Source organism: Perognathus longimembris, chromosome 14 (genome assembly GCF_023159225.1).
Source record: "Perognathus longimembris pacificus isolate PPM17 chromosome 14, ASM2315922v1, whole genome shotgun sequence".
Taxonomy (NCBI): Eukaryota; Metazoa; Chordata; class Mammalia; order Rodentia; family Heteromyidae; genus Perognathus; species Perognathus longimembris.
This window is the reverse complement of record NC_063174.1, coordinates 5,642,439-5,659,099: the sequence shown is the minus strand read 5'-3', so window position 1 is coordinate 5,659,099 and position 16,661 is coordinate 5,642,439. Positions and strand designations below refer to the sequence as shown.

Sequence of the window (16,661 nt, the reverse complement as noted above, 5' to 3'; positions counted from 1 at the left end):
TATCAACAACCAAATAAATTTTGACACTTCACACTGCTTTGGAACATTATATACTAGTTAGAAGGAAGAATGAGGGAGATATCTAGATGGTGGCCTTCTGGGCTTTTAGTTAAGGGGACTGTGCTCTGTGGCATGCACTTTATCAAAGGCTGTAGTTAACCATGTGAATCTACATCCACAAGGAAGAATGCAGCCAAGACTTTCCTCATTGCAATTCACAGTTTCTTCATCTTCATGAAAGCTGGGCAGGATGAACTGCATGTTACTTTTTTGTAAAGTCCTAACCACTGTTTAGTCCACAGTTTGAGGGCAAATGGACCGTGATTAAATCCACTTTAAAGACTCAAGCCAGCAGGCAGTGCTGTCATACCTTGGTTGGATTTGTACCCAGGAGGTCCTGCATTAGCAAAGGGCTCTAATGCACAAGTGTGAGGATTAGAAAGCTGTTCTTCCAGAGTATAGCACAATCTTCTCCACAGAGACAGAGAACAAGGCATTTCATTACGTGAGAGCAAGGAAAGATAGCATTTTTTTGTGGCATTTAAACTTGGGACAACCTGGAAGGCAGAAATGAAGACAGCAGCTCAGACTGTACCTACTCTCTGGGATTTTTTTTCCGCACTAATTCATCTTTACGAATTCACAACTTTTTGTTAACTTGGACAGAGATTATAAAGAATGCTTTTAGAATTTTCAAAATTGGAAAAAAAATGTGTTTCTTTGATGTGTTTCTTCTAAGTCTAGATTCTGCAGTTGGGTGGAAACATAAAATATTTATCTTTTTTTTTAAAGCTGTGTAGGAAGATTTAAAATTATAGCCAAAGAGAATATGCACATGATCCTTAAATTGTGATATGTCCATTATTGAACTTCTGTGTGACATTATTCATTATTTTTCAATCTGTTACATCCACTTTATTCCTAGAGCCAACCTGTGTGAGTTAACAAACCCCACATCGCCAACTGTTGTAGAAATCCTATTCCTTCTTACATGTACCAAAACCTCATATTCAACAATGAGTTTTGAGTTGCAAAAGAGGATTTACTGCTTGCACCTGTCTGTAAGGCTTTGTGACAAGCTAAACAAAGACACACACACACACACACACACACACTCGAGTGCTCCTGTTCATTATTTTTTAACTTCTATTTTGTTGTCAAGGTGATATACAGAGCAGTTATAATTACATACATAAGGCAGTGAGTACATTTCTTGTCATACTTGTTTCTCCCTCCCTCATTTGTCACCTACCTTCTCGCCTGCTTAATCCCCCCCTAAGTTGTACAGTTAATTTCCAACATACTGTCTTATCAGTATTGCTGTTGCATTGGTTCTCCCTTTATCCTTTGTCTCGCCATTTTGAGGTTCCCCTTCTTTTGTCCTTTAGGGCTTAGATTATTTTATTCAACAGGATAATCTCCAGCTCTGTCCACGTTTACTGCAAATGTTATGATTTCATATTTCTTTATGACTAATGCATATTCTATGGTGTTTATGTATCATGTTTTCTTTACTAATGGGTAAGTAATCGTGTAGCGTGTTTACATGTATCGTATTTTCTCTATTCGTTCATCAGTTATTGGTCCCTTGTGGGCCCCTTGGCCAAATTCTACCATTTGGCCATTGTGAAATAGATGTAATAAACATGGTCGTGCAATAGTTTTCTTGTATGTTCATGTAAACTCCTTCAGATAAGTTCCCAAGAATGATAGGATGGAGTCATAAGGAAAGTCTATTTTTAGTTTCTTTGAGAAGCCTTCACACGAATTTTCGTGGCTGCATTGCTTTATATTTCTACCAACAGTCTGTTGTCACCCCCTCCCTACCCCCCATCTTTTCTAGCATTTGTTATTTGATTTCTTGATGATAGCTATTCTGGTCGCAGTATTAATATTTTTGCCTTTTTACTTTAATATTTATTTTAAAGGGACATAGTGGAAAACCGTGACTAATTTACTTAATTTTAGTGGTTTTAAAGTTTTACATCAAATCTTATTATCCAGATTATGGTAACTAGAAACATTTATTTGTTTTCACATATCAATTTTTAATTTTTTAAACCCTAATTTCAAATAGCCAGATCTTTGAAGTATAAAAACAACAGGTTAGTGCTGTAAATATCTGCACATTGGCAAGTCTCATGCAGATGGAGGTAACATGAAAATTATAGGAAATTTTAAAGAATAAGGTATAATCAGAAAAACACATTTCAGTAATGTATATTTGAGCATCTCTTGTTTTCTTGTGATTTTTGATCTGAGCTACTTTAGAAATGCATAGTGCATCCTCAGGTATTGCTCTCCATGTTTGAGTAGGCATTTATTCTCATGCTCAGTCTTCTCTGGCATATAAAATTACAGGGTTCTTATATAATATCAAGAAAGTAAAAAGCTGTGGGAGTTAATACAATTTCACCATGTCAAACATGAATACATTAAAGCTTGCTGTTTGTTAAAGTTAAAAATACCTTAGCTAAAATTGCTGGAGATACTCAAGCATAATCATGTCAATAAATGAATATATAAAAAATGAACGAAGAGGCTCACAGTGTTACAATTTTATTAGTTTAATTGTGTAATAAAATTTTGTATGAACACATCATTGCTTTTCCTCACAAGTTATCTTAAACATAGCACATAGATCTTAACAAACTAGAGGTTCAGTGGAAGCCCGCTTGAAGATCAGCTTTGTGGTTGTTTAAAATGTTAGTAGAAGCAGATCTACCTACTGAGAACAAACCTTCCTGATTTTTTAAAAATTACAATTGAGATGAAATATTAAGTTTTAAGTAACTGTTTAATCTTCATTTATGCTATAGAAATGCTATTTTTATTTTTTACCTGAGTAAGAGTGGCCCATTGGAACACAGTGTTTAAATCGTGTTCAAAAGATACTACCATAGGTATGGGTTCTTGTTGCTGTGGTTTTAAATTTGTTACATGATTTTTTTTCTGTGTGCTAAACTGTGGACATTCTTACTAGGGTTAGTTGGAATCTCAGTATTGTTTTGATTTGCATTTCTTTTATGGCCAGTGATGTTGAGCACTTCTTCATGTGTCTCTTGGCCATTCTCATTTCCTCTTCAGAGAAGTCTCTTTTTACATCTTTAGCCCATTTGCTAAGGGGGCAGTTGGTTCTTTGAGGATTTGTTTTTGAGGAATTTAATTTTTTGAGTTCTATGTATATTTTAGATATGAGGCCTTTGTCTGTTGTATGGCCAGTGGAGATCTTCTCCCAAACTGTGGACTTTCTATTTATTTTGCAAGCTATGTCCTTTGCCGTGCAGAAGCTCTGCAGTTTCATGCAGTCCCATTTGTTCAACCTTTCTTTGATTTGGTGTTTCTGGGCCTTTATTAAGAAAGTTTCATCATGTGTCAAGGAGCCCAAATGTTTCTCCTATTCCTTCCTGCAATGTTTTCAGGGTAGCTGCTTGAGGTTTTTGATCCATTTAGAATTGATTCTGGTGCAGGGTGATATATAAGGATCTAGTTTTAGCTTGTTGCAGGTGTTGAACCAATTTTGCCAGCACCATTTGTTGAAGAGGCTGTGGGCATCATCTTTTTAACAAAGTGTCAACAATGACAGTTTCCTAGTGAGAGATGCTTGTAGAGTGAAAGCTTTCAAACAGGATTGTAAGAACTGTTAGAGGGATTTAAATCTCCTGCTGGTAGAGGTTCAGGTTTGGGGAGCTAGGAGTTTCCCTAGGGATAAAACAAGCCCCATAGGAGACATACTTTTGGTCAGCCATGAAAAATCTTGTTAAAATAAATGCCTGCAACACAGTAAGCTTTGTTCCAAACAAGTAAATTGCCCATTCCAGGACTGTCTGAGTATTGCTCAAGACCATAATGTCATGTTGTTGAATGACTTCTAATATCTTCATTCTAAGGACTAATTTCATCTCAAAAGATAATCTGAATTTGAAAACCTGTCCTTATTATAACAATACCAGGGCTTAAAACACAAGGTTAGTTTTTGTTTTTGCTAGAGGTCTTACAGCACTTCAAGTCTATGAAAGACTTAAATTTCTGCCTGAAATTCTATAATTGCATTACAACCACCTTATTTCTAACAGTTTAAAAAGAAGTCCAGACTTCTCAACAATTTCAGTAATAACTTCTTTGTTATTGTTTTCTTTTCTGTGGATTTCTATGTTCCTTTAGATTGGTATTTGTTTCAGTCTGAAATTTTATGAGTTTTATATCTCTGAAGAAATAATAAATAACTTGTTCCAAACCTAACAACAGACAATATGAGTTTTAGCTGAATTCTCAACAACCTCTCGGCACCAAATTTCAACTTAAATTGAGCTGAATTTCAATTTCATGGAATTTAATTTATAGACAAGCATATAGAAAATATATCTTCTCAAACTAAGGACAAAAGGTAACTTAGGGGAAGTCCAATGAAAGTTAAGATGAAAACTGGAAGATGGAGAGGACTTACCAGATGAGAGGGAAAGAATGTCTTAGGATGTCTTAAGGTGCACGTTCATGTCAAAAAAGGAACACATTTCCTTAATGATGAAGTAAGTTGTCTAAGGGTAAGGGAGCTACACTGGTTAGAACGATGAGTAGGTCTGAGCATTGAATAAACCGCCATGCCATTCTCCATACCAGCATTGGCTAATGCTCATTGCAACATGGAGAATAAATAGATTGAGAATGAGTAAAGACAGATGAGATCATGAAGCAAAAGTCTAGAAAAAGAAGTATGGTAGTTCCAGTTACAGCAGTAGCGTTGGAGAAAATTAGATTTTGAAAAGAATAGGATTTAGTTGTTGGACATTTGGTGACAGAAAAGTGGGGAGCATCAAAAGACAATGTTCATATTTTAGATGTGAGCAATTTAAGAAGAATTAAAATAAGAACCTTAGTAGTGGCAACATGTTTTGAGGTGAATCTGATTAGTTGAATTTTGATTTTATTAAATTACAGGCTCTTGTGAACTGAACAAATGAACTTAATATGTAGCAGGCAATATATGTCTAAAACTCATGACAAATTGGGAGCAGGAGATGGTCTTGGTAGCTACAAACTTTCACCATGGGTTGGGCGACCTGGTATTGAAAGGAAAAAGATGAGTGTTACACTTGAAAGCTTGTGGAACAAAGGAGCTGACAGTGGCATTCTACTTGCACTGGACATCCTTGTAAGTTATAGTTCTGTCTTGGCTACATCTTAACGATGCCATAGCCAAGTTACTTACTTATGTATTTTCATTTGATTACCATAGGTAGCCTTATTCCCACAAGCCTCATAAAGAGGTCCATTAAGCAGAATTGTGCTCCCCCTCCCCCCAGAGGTGCCTGTGTCCCAATTCTGGAACCTGTATTTTTGTCAGGTTACACAGAAAAGAAGAAATAAGGTTGTAAATGGAATTAAGGTTGCTAATTAGGTGATTGAAGAAAAATAGATTACTCTCTCACACTCAAAGTAATTACAAGTGTCCTTAAATATAGAGAAGGAGATAGAAGATAGAGAGAGCTGACAGATTGGACAGGACTTACCCTGGTGTTATTGGGTTTGGAAATGGAAGCATGGGCCATGAGCCAAGAAATACAGAAGCAGGAAAGCAAGACAAATGCATTATCTCCTGGAGACTCCAGGAGGAATGCAACATGTTGGCAGCTTGAGTTTACCCTCTAAAACCCACTGTGGACTTCTGACTTCCAGAACTGTAAAATAACAAGTATGTTATTTTAATTCAGTAAGTTTGTGGTCTGTCAGCAACAGGAAATGAATATAAATGTTAGCCAGAGAAAATCAGATTATGGGTATGAAACGATTCTAAAATCAGCATTGAGTAGACCAATGGACATGTGTATCGGTGCCTGGCCACTGTGCCTCTGCTAATTTCAGTGACAGTTATTGAGCACCGAATGTTGGTGAATCATTGTCCCAGGTGTATTTGGTTGGAATATTAGGCTTTTATTGCCATTACTGTGTAGTAGCAAAGATGATAGGAAAATAAAGACACAATTAAGACCCAGGAATAGCAGCTCAAGCCTGTATGCTTAGCTACCCAGAAGGGTAAGATCTAGAGGATTGCCATTCAAAACCAGTTCATTAGCCCTCAGCACAACAGAAAATGCTAATCATGATTGGTCCAATGGTCATCCTAACTGTGACAACAATCATAAATAGGAAGATATCTGTCCAGGAAGGTATCACTCCATCATGGTTTGGGCAAAAAGGCAAGACTCTATCTGAACATATAATAAAAACAAAATGAGCTGAAGCTATGGATTAAGTGGTAGAGTACCCACCTAGTAAATAAAACTCCAAAGGTGTCAAGAAAAAAACTAAGTGAAGTGAGCCAGACCCAAAGAAACATGGACTCTATGGTCTCCCCCATAGGGAATAATTAGCACAGGTTTAGGCAAGTCACAGCAGAGGATCACAGGAGCCCAATAGCTATACCCTTATGAACACATAAGATAATGCTAAGTGAAATGAACTCCATGTTATGGAAACGATTGTTGTAACTACTTTCAATGTGCCAGATGTAACTGTAGCCTCTGTTATTGATGATCTTCTTGTATCACCTTCCTGTGATTATACCTACACTTTCTCTGTATCTTATCTGAGTTTATTGGAAACCGGGTATACTGGTATTAGAACTAGGAAATTGGAAGCGAATACCAAAATCGAGAGACGCAGGGTAAAAAAAGACAAACAACTACAAAAGCAATACTTGCAAAACTGTTTGGTGTAAATGAACTGAACAACTCATGGGGGGGAGGAGAGGGGGAGGGGGGAAATGAGGGACGAGGTAACAAACAGTACAAGAAATGTATCCAATGCCTAATGTATGAAACTGTAACCTCTCTGTAATTCAGTCTGATAATAAAATACATATACATATATATATATATATATATAAAATACAGAATTTCCCAATGAAAATTCAGACTGTGATATTTAGGTATTTGTAGAGTACTAACTGGTCATGTCAGTGTGATATGACCACTGAAGGCATCTTGTCCACCGCCAGCGAAGCCGTCCACTTTCAGGTGCCTGGTAAGCTGGCAGGTGCTAGAGTTTAGGTGAACCCAGGCCTCATACTGCTACCTTGAGGAAGGTGAGGAAACTCCCTGAGTCCTTGGTAACACCTCACGAGCAGAATTGTTGTGTAAAGTGATAAGTGTGTCTTACTGCCTATCCCTTTTCTTTTTTTTTTTTTTTTGGCCAGTCCTGGGCCTTGGACTCAGGGCCTGAGCACTGTCCCTGGCTTCTTCTTGCTCAAGGCTAGCACTCTGCCACTTGAGCCACAGCGCCACTTCTGGCCATTTTCTGTATATGTGGTGCTGGGGAATCGAACCTAGGGCCTCATGTATACGAGGCAAGCACTCTTGCCACTAGGCCATATCCCCAGCCCTGCCTATCCCTTTTCTCCCCCTCTCTACACCTGACCGCAAGCTATTTCTTTTCTCCATCAAATTCTAATGATGACTGGCTTGCATGAGGCTTCAGTACAGCTTATGAGATGACTTGAGGGTCTTTGTTGCTTCTGGCACTCCAGGACAAGAGATAAAAATGTACATTTCCGGACTACTAGTGTTCTCAGTTCTGACAGTGAGCAGGATTCTAACAGTGAGCAGGATTTTCTAACAGTGAGCAGGATTCAAGAAATAGAACAGGTTGTAGCTGAACTGGAAGTCAATTCTACATAGGAGAGCTGAGCCTTTCAGGCTATAAAAGCTGCCAGGAGTAGAAAGATGATCAAAGACAGACTGTGGAGACTGAACTCAGGAACCAGACAGGAGGAGGCTCTCACAACAAGTGTGATGTACTTTGGACCGTCAACTAGTGGTCACTTCTGTGTGTGGTTAGTGTCAGTCCTGTTCCAACTCAGGTATCAATAATTGTACTGAGGATGATAGGTTTCATTTTGGGGTACTTAACAGAGTGCCAGGTACTGTCTTATTTATGCTTTAAGTAATACTCAAAATGGTCCACTAACAAAGAAAGGTGATTCTCATTCTGACTTCTCAGGTGGAAAAACTGAAGTATAGAAAGGTTTACTTTTTCAGCCAAGCTCATTATGTCTGGCAAATAGTAGAGTTAGGGGATATACTGACAAGGCCCTTGATCTGCTGCTGTAGCCACATCTCCAATTCCAGCTTTCTGTGGGTTAATTGGGGATAAAAAGCCGTCAAATTTGCTTTTCCATGTTGGACTCAAACCAGGATCCTCAGATCTCAGCTTCCTGAGTCATTAAGATTGCAGGCATCGAGTCATTGCTGCCCAGCTGGAACTGTCATTTTTGTTTTGTTTTGTTTTTGTTGCCAGTCCTGGTGCGTGGCCTCAGGGCCTGAGCACTGTCCCTGGCTTCTTTTTGCTCAAGGCTAGCTAGCACTCTACCTCTTGAGCCACAGCACCACTCCCAGCTTTTTTCTATATATGTGGTGCTGAGGAATTGAACGAGGTGAGCGCTTTACCACTAGGCCATATTCCCAGGCCAGAACTGTCATTTTTTTAGAGTAAAGTATCTGACAAGCATTGGTGACTCCCTAGTGCCTGAACCTCCAGAAGACAAGCCAGCATTGTGGAAGTGAGGTCACAGACTCTAAGGGGGATTATTTTAGACATGGATATGAGTAAAGACAATGGGGAAACAATTGAGCCATCAGAATGGGGTGTGTGGAGGCCTTTGGGTGTGAAAGAATGGCTGAACAATCACACTCCTCATATCTGAATAATCAGCAGGATAACAAGCCAGAGTGTAGCGTCCTAAAACCTAAAAGTCCCAGCCCTTCCCCAACTGAACACCCTCCCATGGTCATTCCCATAAAGGTCTCCACACCCAGGCCTCCCTTGACGATCGCAGTGCAGAGAATTCTTCAGGCCAAAGCAACACCTGTTGCGGGCACTGTTTAAACAAAAGCAGCTAGAAGGGTCCAAATTAGCCAGAGGAGATGAAGAGGAAGCTTTGACCTGGCAGTAGACCTCTGAATTCTGTCCCCAATATTATAAAGGATGACTGGCAGTGTGGCTCACATGGTAGAGTGCCTTCACAGTAGTCATGAAGCCTTGGTACCACCAGGAGAGGGGGGGAAACAGCCTTCACAAAACCATCAAAGAAAAGTAGGCAGCATTTTATAAGAATTGTGCAAACGAAATCCTAATCAGATTGTGTCTTCCCCCTCTAATATTGTTAGTAAGGAAAGTTATTTTATGTGCATTTTTGAAGACTTTAAAATGGAAATAAACATTTTCCCCCAAAATCAGCTGTCATCATCAAAATGAGAATCTGTCTTACTGTTAGATTTTTTTGAGTTCAAGTTTCTATTTCTAAAACTAAATGCTGATGAGAGCTATACAGTTCAAAATAGAAATGTTTCTTTTCCCCTAAGAATAAACATCTGAACTTGAGTTACAGTTGCCTGGTCCAGTGTTGCACAGAAAAGTCTGTTATACACTCTCGTCACACAGAGAGGATGAGTGAGTTATATCGTTCACTCATTCTTTGTGGCATAATTCTTCATATTTCTGAAGCATTAAGCTAATGCTCCATAAAGGATATTGTTTGCCTGGAAATATCTGACCTCTTTACTGGAAGCATGTTTGAGTATATAATACATGATTAAGCGTGTGAACCCCCACACACACATTTTCCCCTCAGTTTAATTAAAGTTACTTTTAAGCCAAGCAGCTGTGGTTCATGATTATAATCCTAACTACCAGGAGGCAGAGAATTGCAGGATCATAGTTGCAGGCCAGCCTAGGTAGAAAAGTCTATGGCCCTACATCTCCAAAATAACTCATCAGAAAGCAAGACCGGAGGTATGGCTCACGTAGTAAGAGTACTAGTTGGGCAAGCAAGTCCATCATGAACACAAGGCATGAACTCCAGGTCCGGAATCAGATCTTGAAGCCGCAGGTGAATGATATACCCCTCCCCGCCTCCAGCTCTATTGGAGGTTGAGACATCAGCTTCTATTTTTATGGTCTTTCCCTCATGGAAATGTAACTTTTCAGAGTGTGCTCCCCTGTCTCCTTGAGGAACGTGTGATGAGGGGATTTGGAGGGGAGTAGTGCTCGGAGATGCATTTAGCTTGGCATCTATTTCCTCAGCTACATCTGGCATGACATTGTTTACACAAGCAATCAAAATGCACACAGATAGACATCCTAGCAATAATCAAGTTTTACATACATGATGGTGTGTTTGTAAACCAATGGCCATCGGGCCCAGTGGGCTGTTCTTCGTACCTCAAGTGAGGATGGCCGAAATGACACATGGGCCCTGTGGCCTGAGAAATGCTACCAGAAGAATACAAGCTAGGGAATCCAAGACGCTTATGTTTGTAGTTTGCAAGTTACTCCCAAGAAGGGCTCTGTCTCTTTTTTTTTTTCATAAAGGAAAGAACAACTTTATTTGAAAGATGTATGAAAATATCATAATGAAACTATTTTGTACAATTAATAGATGTTATTGAAAATTTAAAATATAATGTAAGATTAAAGGTATAAAGGGAGGAAATGAGCTTTCAGAATTTAGAAATCCAACTGAAAGGCACAAAAGTCGTGTAAAATAAGCTTGCTAGTATACTGGGAAAAATAAAAGTATGCCTTCATTTTCAAACCGTTCCAGGGGTGTTATAACTACAGAGTATATTTTCAGAAGTTTTAGCATGAACAGCTCGCCCAAGACCCCTTCCTCATGTGATCAACCCACGCGTGAGCATTATAGCAGCAGAGAATAGAGAATGTCCCTCCATCTGAAAACTTCAGCTCCTGCCTCACCCTCAGCCCAGGTTTGATTTCTCTTAGAGCCTAGGACCGAGATGATTCATAGGACATGTGTCCTCTTTGGGCATTGTTCCTCTCGGGCTCCAGATTGTAGGTTATGGACGAATGCTGGGTAACGAAATGGTCATCTGTGTGGAGATGAGATGTTATATGTACTCCGAGGTGACGATACCCAAAAGGCCAGGCCTGCTTTCCTGGAGATGTCAATCCTTGGATTCTGTGTGCTGGTTTTAGAACAGACATTTCAACCAAGCAAATCCCCCAAACCAGGAAGTTTGGGTACAAAGTTTTGTTCACCGTGAGAAATAGTCACGTGGGTCCAAGTTGCCTGGCACACCCCTACTGTACTCCCTAACATTATGACCTGATTGAATTCCCGGAATTCTAAAGCCTTAATTTTCTTTTATTTAATTGATGGTACTGGCAGTCAAATATACTCTGTGCTTTGGGGGTAAGGATTAAACGAAATTGTATGTATAAAATGTTTAAACGTAGTGCTCCTTGGTACATATCCCATACATAATAAAGATTCTTAGTCCTCGGTTTATATCGTAACAGTCACTTCAACTTTTTTTTTCTTTCAGAAGTAGGTTTAAACTCAAGACCTCATGCTTGCTTGTTAGTCCAGTGCTCAACCATTTGTGCTGCACCTTCAGTTGGACTATTGGCTGGTTATTTTGGAGATGCATTTTTAATAATTTTTGTGCCCAGGCTGGCATCTCAATTCCCCAGATCTCTTCCCTCTATGTAGTTATAATAGACATAAGCCAACAACATAACATCCAGCTACCATTTTAGCACTTGATAGTGTTTCAAAACTCTGATTTGGACTTTGCCAATACTGGGGTGTTAACTCATGGCCATGTTCTTACTCAACTTTCTTGCCTATCTGGTGCTCTACCACTTGACCTATGTCTGCATTGTTACTTTTTTTTTTTTGGTTATTTTTGAGATGGAGTTTTGTGAAGCAGCCCAAGCTGGCTTCAAACCAAGATCCTTCAGATTTCAATTTCCTGAGTAGCCAGGCTTCCAATTATGAGCCACCAAAGCCCAGCCTGAGCACATTTTTAACAATCTGCCAGAAATTATCAATCAGACATTCCATTGTCACTCTAGCTCAACATACCTAGAACAGAACTCTTTGTTCCTCCTGTTCAACTCACATGGCCTACTAGATAGAGATCTCTCATTATCAGTCAGGCCAGCTGCTTTGCAGTCGGTTGTAAGGGCTGACGGTTGCCAGTAAGTGCCTTTCTGTAGTATTGCTCATCATATTAGTTACCAAGTCTATAGCTTGCATTTCTTTTCTTTCCTCTGTTGATTATTACATTCCTGTACAGAAACCCTACATGGCTTTCACTGCTGTCTGTCCTCATTCACCTACAGTCCATCCTATCTGCAGTCTGTCCTACATGCCAGCCATTGCAAAACCTTGCATGATCAAGTACCGTGTCTTTTCAGAAGCCTACAATGCCCCTCTGTTCACTGTTCATTGAATTCACTTTCCCTAAGGAGGTATTCAAGCCGCTCTCCAAACCCTGGCTTGCTCCACAGCTTTTCCTGGCACACATTTTACATAGCCTTTGGATATTCCATGATCCAGCCAAACAGCCACCGCCTCTCCTAAGGCTGCCCTTTGCTTTTTAGTTCTGGGCGTTTCTTTTTATTTAGAATGCCTGCCGCCTCCCATATTTGCTTTGAAAGCCTTACACTTATTCTTCACCTGAGTTCTCCCTAAAATTCCTCTCCATTCTTACAGTGTTTGGCTCATCCTACCTGCAAATATATTTACCTACCTTTTTAGGGTTTCTCTTTGATCCTAAGCTCTAGGAGCACCCAAACCATACCTTCTTTCTCTGAGCAATGCAACCCCCATCCCTGTTTTCAACTATGACTACCATATTTTGGCTACTCAAACAAAATAAGTTTCTTGACTGGTAATGCACCGAGAAGCAGAAAACATTTAGTGATGTGGAAAGGGAAGCTGATGAAAGGAGTGTTTCAGGAAGAGCAACCTAGGACTAATTGCTTAAAAGTTTTCAGAATACTTGAAAGTTAGAAAGGGAAGTAAAAGTATCTTCATGAGGCTCTGAATCTAGAGCCATCTTTTCAGTCACAGGGAGTCTTAGAAAAGTGCCATTGAGTAGAGGGTAAATGAAATTCTTCTAATTTGTAGCTTCTCCTCTACCAGTGTGCATAGTTCACTGTTCTTACTTTACTGGTGCTAGAGAAGCAAGCACTTACTAATCACCAAACTATTTGATATTGCATTTCTATTTCTCAATGACCATGTATGATAGAGAACCATAAGCCAAATTGCATACTGAAATTGTTAATTGCACTATAGGACTCGGTGGATCTCATATCATATGTAGCCACTCATGGCCGTTTTTCTGGCTCTCACTTTCCATAGTTCATTATTGTCAGATTCCGTGTAGTTCTTTTGCTTTGGAAAATGTCATTGGTAGTGTAATTGGGAATTACCATCTATACTCAGCAATTTTGAAAACTTAACTGCTCATTTTCTCAGCATACTATTGGCTTGCATTAATCCCTCTAAAAGCATTTCACCATTAAGGTTGTGGATTCTTGAATACAAATTGCCTTTTTCAATCAAAGGTACAGAATCAAAACTGTGATCCATGAGGACAGGGTTGTTTTTTTTTAATAAGGCATAATGTAACTATGAAAAAAGGATACGTTTCTTAGTGATGATTCTTTGCTTATTTTATTTAAAGATATCTAGCACATATTTAACATAGGTAAGTACTCTCCTAAAAATTTCAACCTAACAATGTGTCTACTTCCACATTCTTCAGAATGCAAAGAATTCATATTAAAATATGCTCTCAAATACACACTGATTCACGTGAGAGCAAGGTAGGTCCCATCTGATTTTTTTTAAATTGCTGTCAAAGTGATGTAAACAGGGGTTACAGTTTCATACGTAAGGCAGTGAGTACATTTCTTATCAAACTTGTTCCTCCCTCATTTTTTCTCTTCTTTCCCCCTTCCCCTCTCCCTCCCCCATCGCCATGCGTTGTACAGTTGGTTGGCAGCATATTGTCTTGTTTGCTGTTACATTTATATTTTGAACAAGTTTCCCCCTCTTTTATATTACCGTTTCTGCCCTTTGCTGACCCTCCCCCTTCTTCTGATTCCATATTCCCCAACAATCACGCCATTACAGTAATGTCATGTTTTTAATTATTATCTTCATCATTATTTTAGGTGTAGTGTCTACATTTGGTGTCTACAAAGGAGCAACAGTATGCAATATTTGGCTTTTTAAGCTTGAATTATCTTGTTCAATGTGATGATTTACATTTACATCTATTTCCTTCAAACAGTATATTTTCAATGTCATTTGGCTGAGTAATAATCCGTGGTATATTTACTATATTTTCTTTATCCATTTGTTGGTTGTTGAGCCTCTCGGCTATTCCACAGTTTGGCTGTACAGAAACAGAACTGCAGTCATCATGGGTGTGCAAGTATCTTTTTTGTACTAATTATTTAAATTTCTTTGGATATATATTTGAACAGTAGTATGAAAAGGTCATAAGGAAAGTATATTTTTGTTATTTTGAAAACATTTCATACTAATTTTCATAGTGTTGTATTCATTTACATTCCCACAATCATGTATGAGGCTTCCTACCCCAACACCCCATTCTTTTTTTTTAATTTTTATTATCAAACTCATGTACAGAGAGGTTACAGTTTCATACGTTAGGCATTGGGTACATTTCTTGTACTGTTTGTTACCTCCTCCCTCATTCCCCCCTTCCTCCTCTCCCTTACCCTTTCCCCCCCACGAGTTGTTCAGTTCATTTACACCAAACAGTTTTGCAAGTATTGCTTTTGTAGTTGTCTATCTTTTTTTACCCTGTGTCTCTCGATTTTGTTATTCCCTTTCAGTTTCCTAATTCTTTTTTTTTTTTTTTTTTTTTTTTTTGGCCAGTCCTGGGCCTTGGACTCAGGGCCTGAGTGCTGTCCCTGGCTTCCTTTTTGCTCAAGGCTAGCACTCTGCCACTTGAGCCACAGCGCCACTTCTGGCCATTTTCTGTATATGTGGTGCTGGGGAATCGAACCCAGGGCCTCATGTATACGAGGCAAGCTCTCTCGCCACTAGGCCATATCCCCAGCCCCTCAGTTTCCTAATTCTAATACCAGTATACACGGTATCCAATGTACTCAGATAAGATACAGAGATAGTGTAGGTACAACCACAGGAAGGGGATACAAGAAGATCATCAATAATAGAAGCTACAGTTACACATAGCACGTTGAAAGTAGTTACAACAGTGATATAACAATTGTTTCCATAACATGGAGTTCATTTCACTTAGCATCATCTTTTGTTTTCATAAGGGTATAGTTATTGGGCTCTTGTGATCCTCTGCTGTGACTAGCCTAAACCTGTGCTAATTGTTCCCTATGAGGGAGACCATAGAGTCCATCCCAACACCCCATTCTTGACAGCATTTTTTTGTTTTCTTGAAGATAACTAGTCTGATTGGAGTGAGATAGAAACTTAATGTAGGTTTCGTTTACATTCCTTTTATGGAACAAGAAGTTGAACAATCTTTTGTGCATTTATTAGTGATTTGTATTTCTCTTTCTAAAAAGTCTGTTCAATTTATTTTCCTATTTTATTAATTGGGTTGTTTTTTGCTGTACATTCTGTATATCAACTCTTTACTGAATAGCTGGTTTCCCATTCTGTAGGTTGTATTTTGTTCTGGTAATTGTTTCTTTTGTTGTACTGACACTTTTTTTAACTTAATGCAGTCTATTTATCCATTCTTTCTCTTATTTGCTGTACAGTTGGAAGCCTATCCAGATAAATTGTTTCCTCTGCCTATAACTTCCAGTGTTTTCCCTGTGTCTTACAGTAGTATTTTCAAAGTTCATGTCTCTTTGATCATTTGGAGTGAGTTTCTGTACTTTGATTTACAGTTCTTACACCAGATATTCCACTCTAATTTAAATGTTTTCATTTAAATGCTTATGAGCACTATTTTTTGTTACTTTTTGTAGTCATTTCTAAGATGAGGAAAAGTGAGATGCAGGTAATTTCTGCAGTCTCATAGTCGGTGAACGCAGCACCGGCCATGTTATGTGACTCCAAAAATCATATGCTATCCAGTGTTATAAAAAGAGAGTCTTAAACATATGTTAACAGGTATTGCTGAGTCACATAATTGTGAGGAAGATATATTCTTTGAAAGAGTTTATTTGTATATGTACTATATATACACTATATGTAAGGTATAAATATTAATATATTAGCTGTTACAAACACCCATACTTGTTTTCTGGACCCCATTCATCCTCCTAGAAGAGCCCCCAAAAGCCTGCTCTTGTGGAAAAATAGCGCATTACATACAATGAAATTATATTAGAATAAATACTGGGAAAAATAGACCACTTTTTCAAAAAGGTACAAATACTCACTTTTTATATAAACAATAAATTGGAAAGCATGTCTCCCTCTCAAATTTTATCTGAAGGAAATTTGATCTGAAGGACTAGTAACACATGGTTTTGTGTTATATTCTTTTTTTACTAAAAAAAATCATTGGGAAGGTGATGTACAGAGGGGTTACAGTTATATATGTAAGGTAATGAGTACATTTCTTTTTGAACAGTGTTACCTCCTCTCCCATTTTCTCCTTACTTCCCCCGTCTCCCTTCCCCCCAGGACGTAAAGCTCATTTCCAACATAGTGTCTAGTGAGTATCACTGTTGTATTGGTTCACCCTGTGTCCCACTGTTTCTGCCACACTGAAGCTACCAGTACAACTATGTTCACTGCAGCATTATTTTCCATAGCTACAATATGGAATCAACTCAGATGCCCCGATTAGATGAATGGATCAGCAAGAGTGGTATATATA

The 16,661-nt window shown here is 38.7% G+C and overlaps 1 protein-coding gene and 1 non-coding gene across 4 annotated transcripts in view; one reads left to right on the top strand and one right to left on the bottom strand.

Moving 5' to 3' along the window:
• The window catches only part of Prkd1 (protein kinase D1), a 264,056-nt gene that overhangs the window by 171,625 nt on the left and 75,770 nt on the right, over positions 1 to 16,661 (top strand). The window lies entirely within an intron of this gene.
• Positions 977 to 1,104, bottom strand: LOC125363704. The gene has a single exon (XR_007213297.1). It is a non-coding gene; the product is annotated as a small nucleolar RNA SNORA40 (small nucleolar RNA).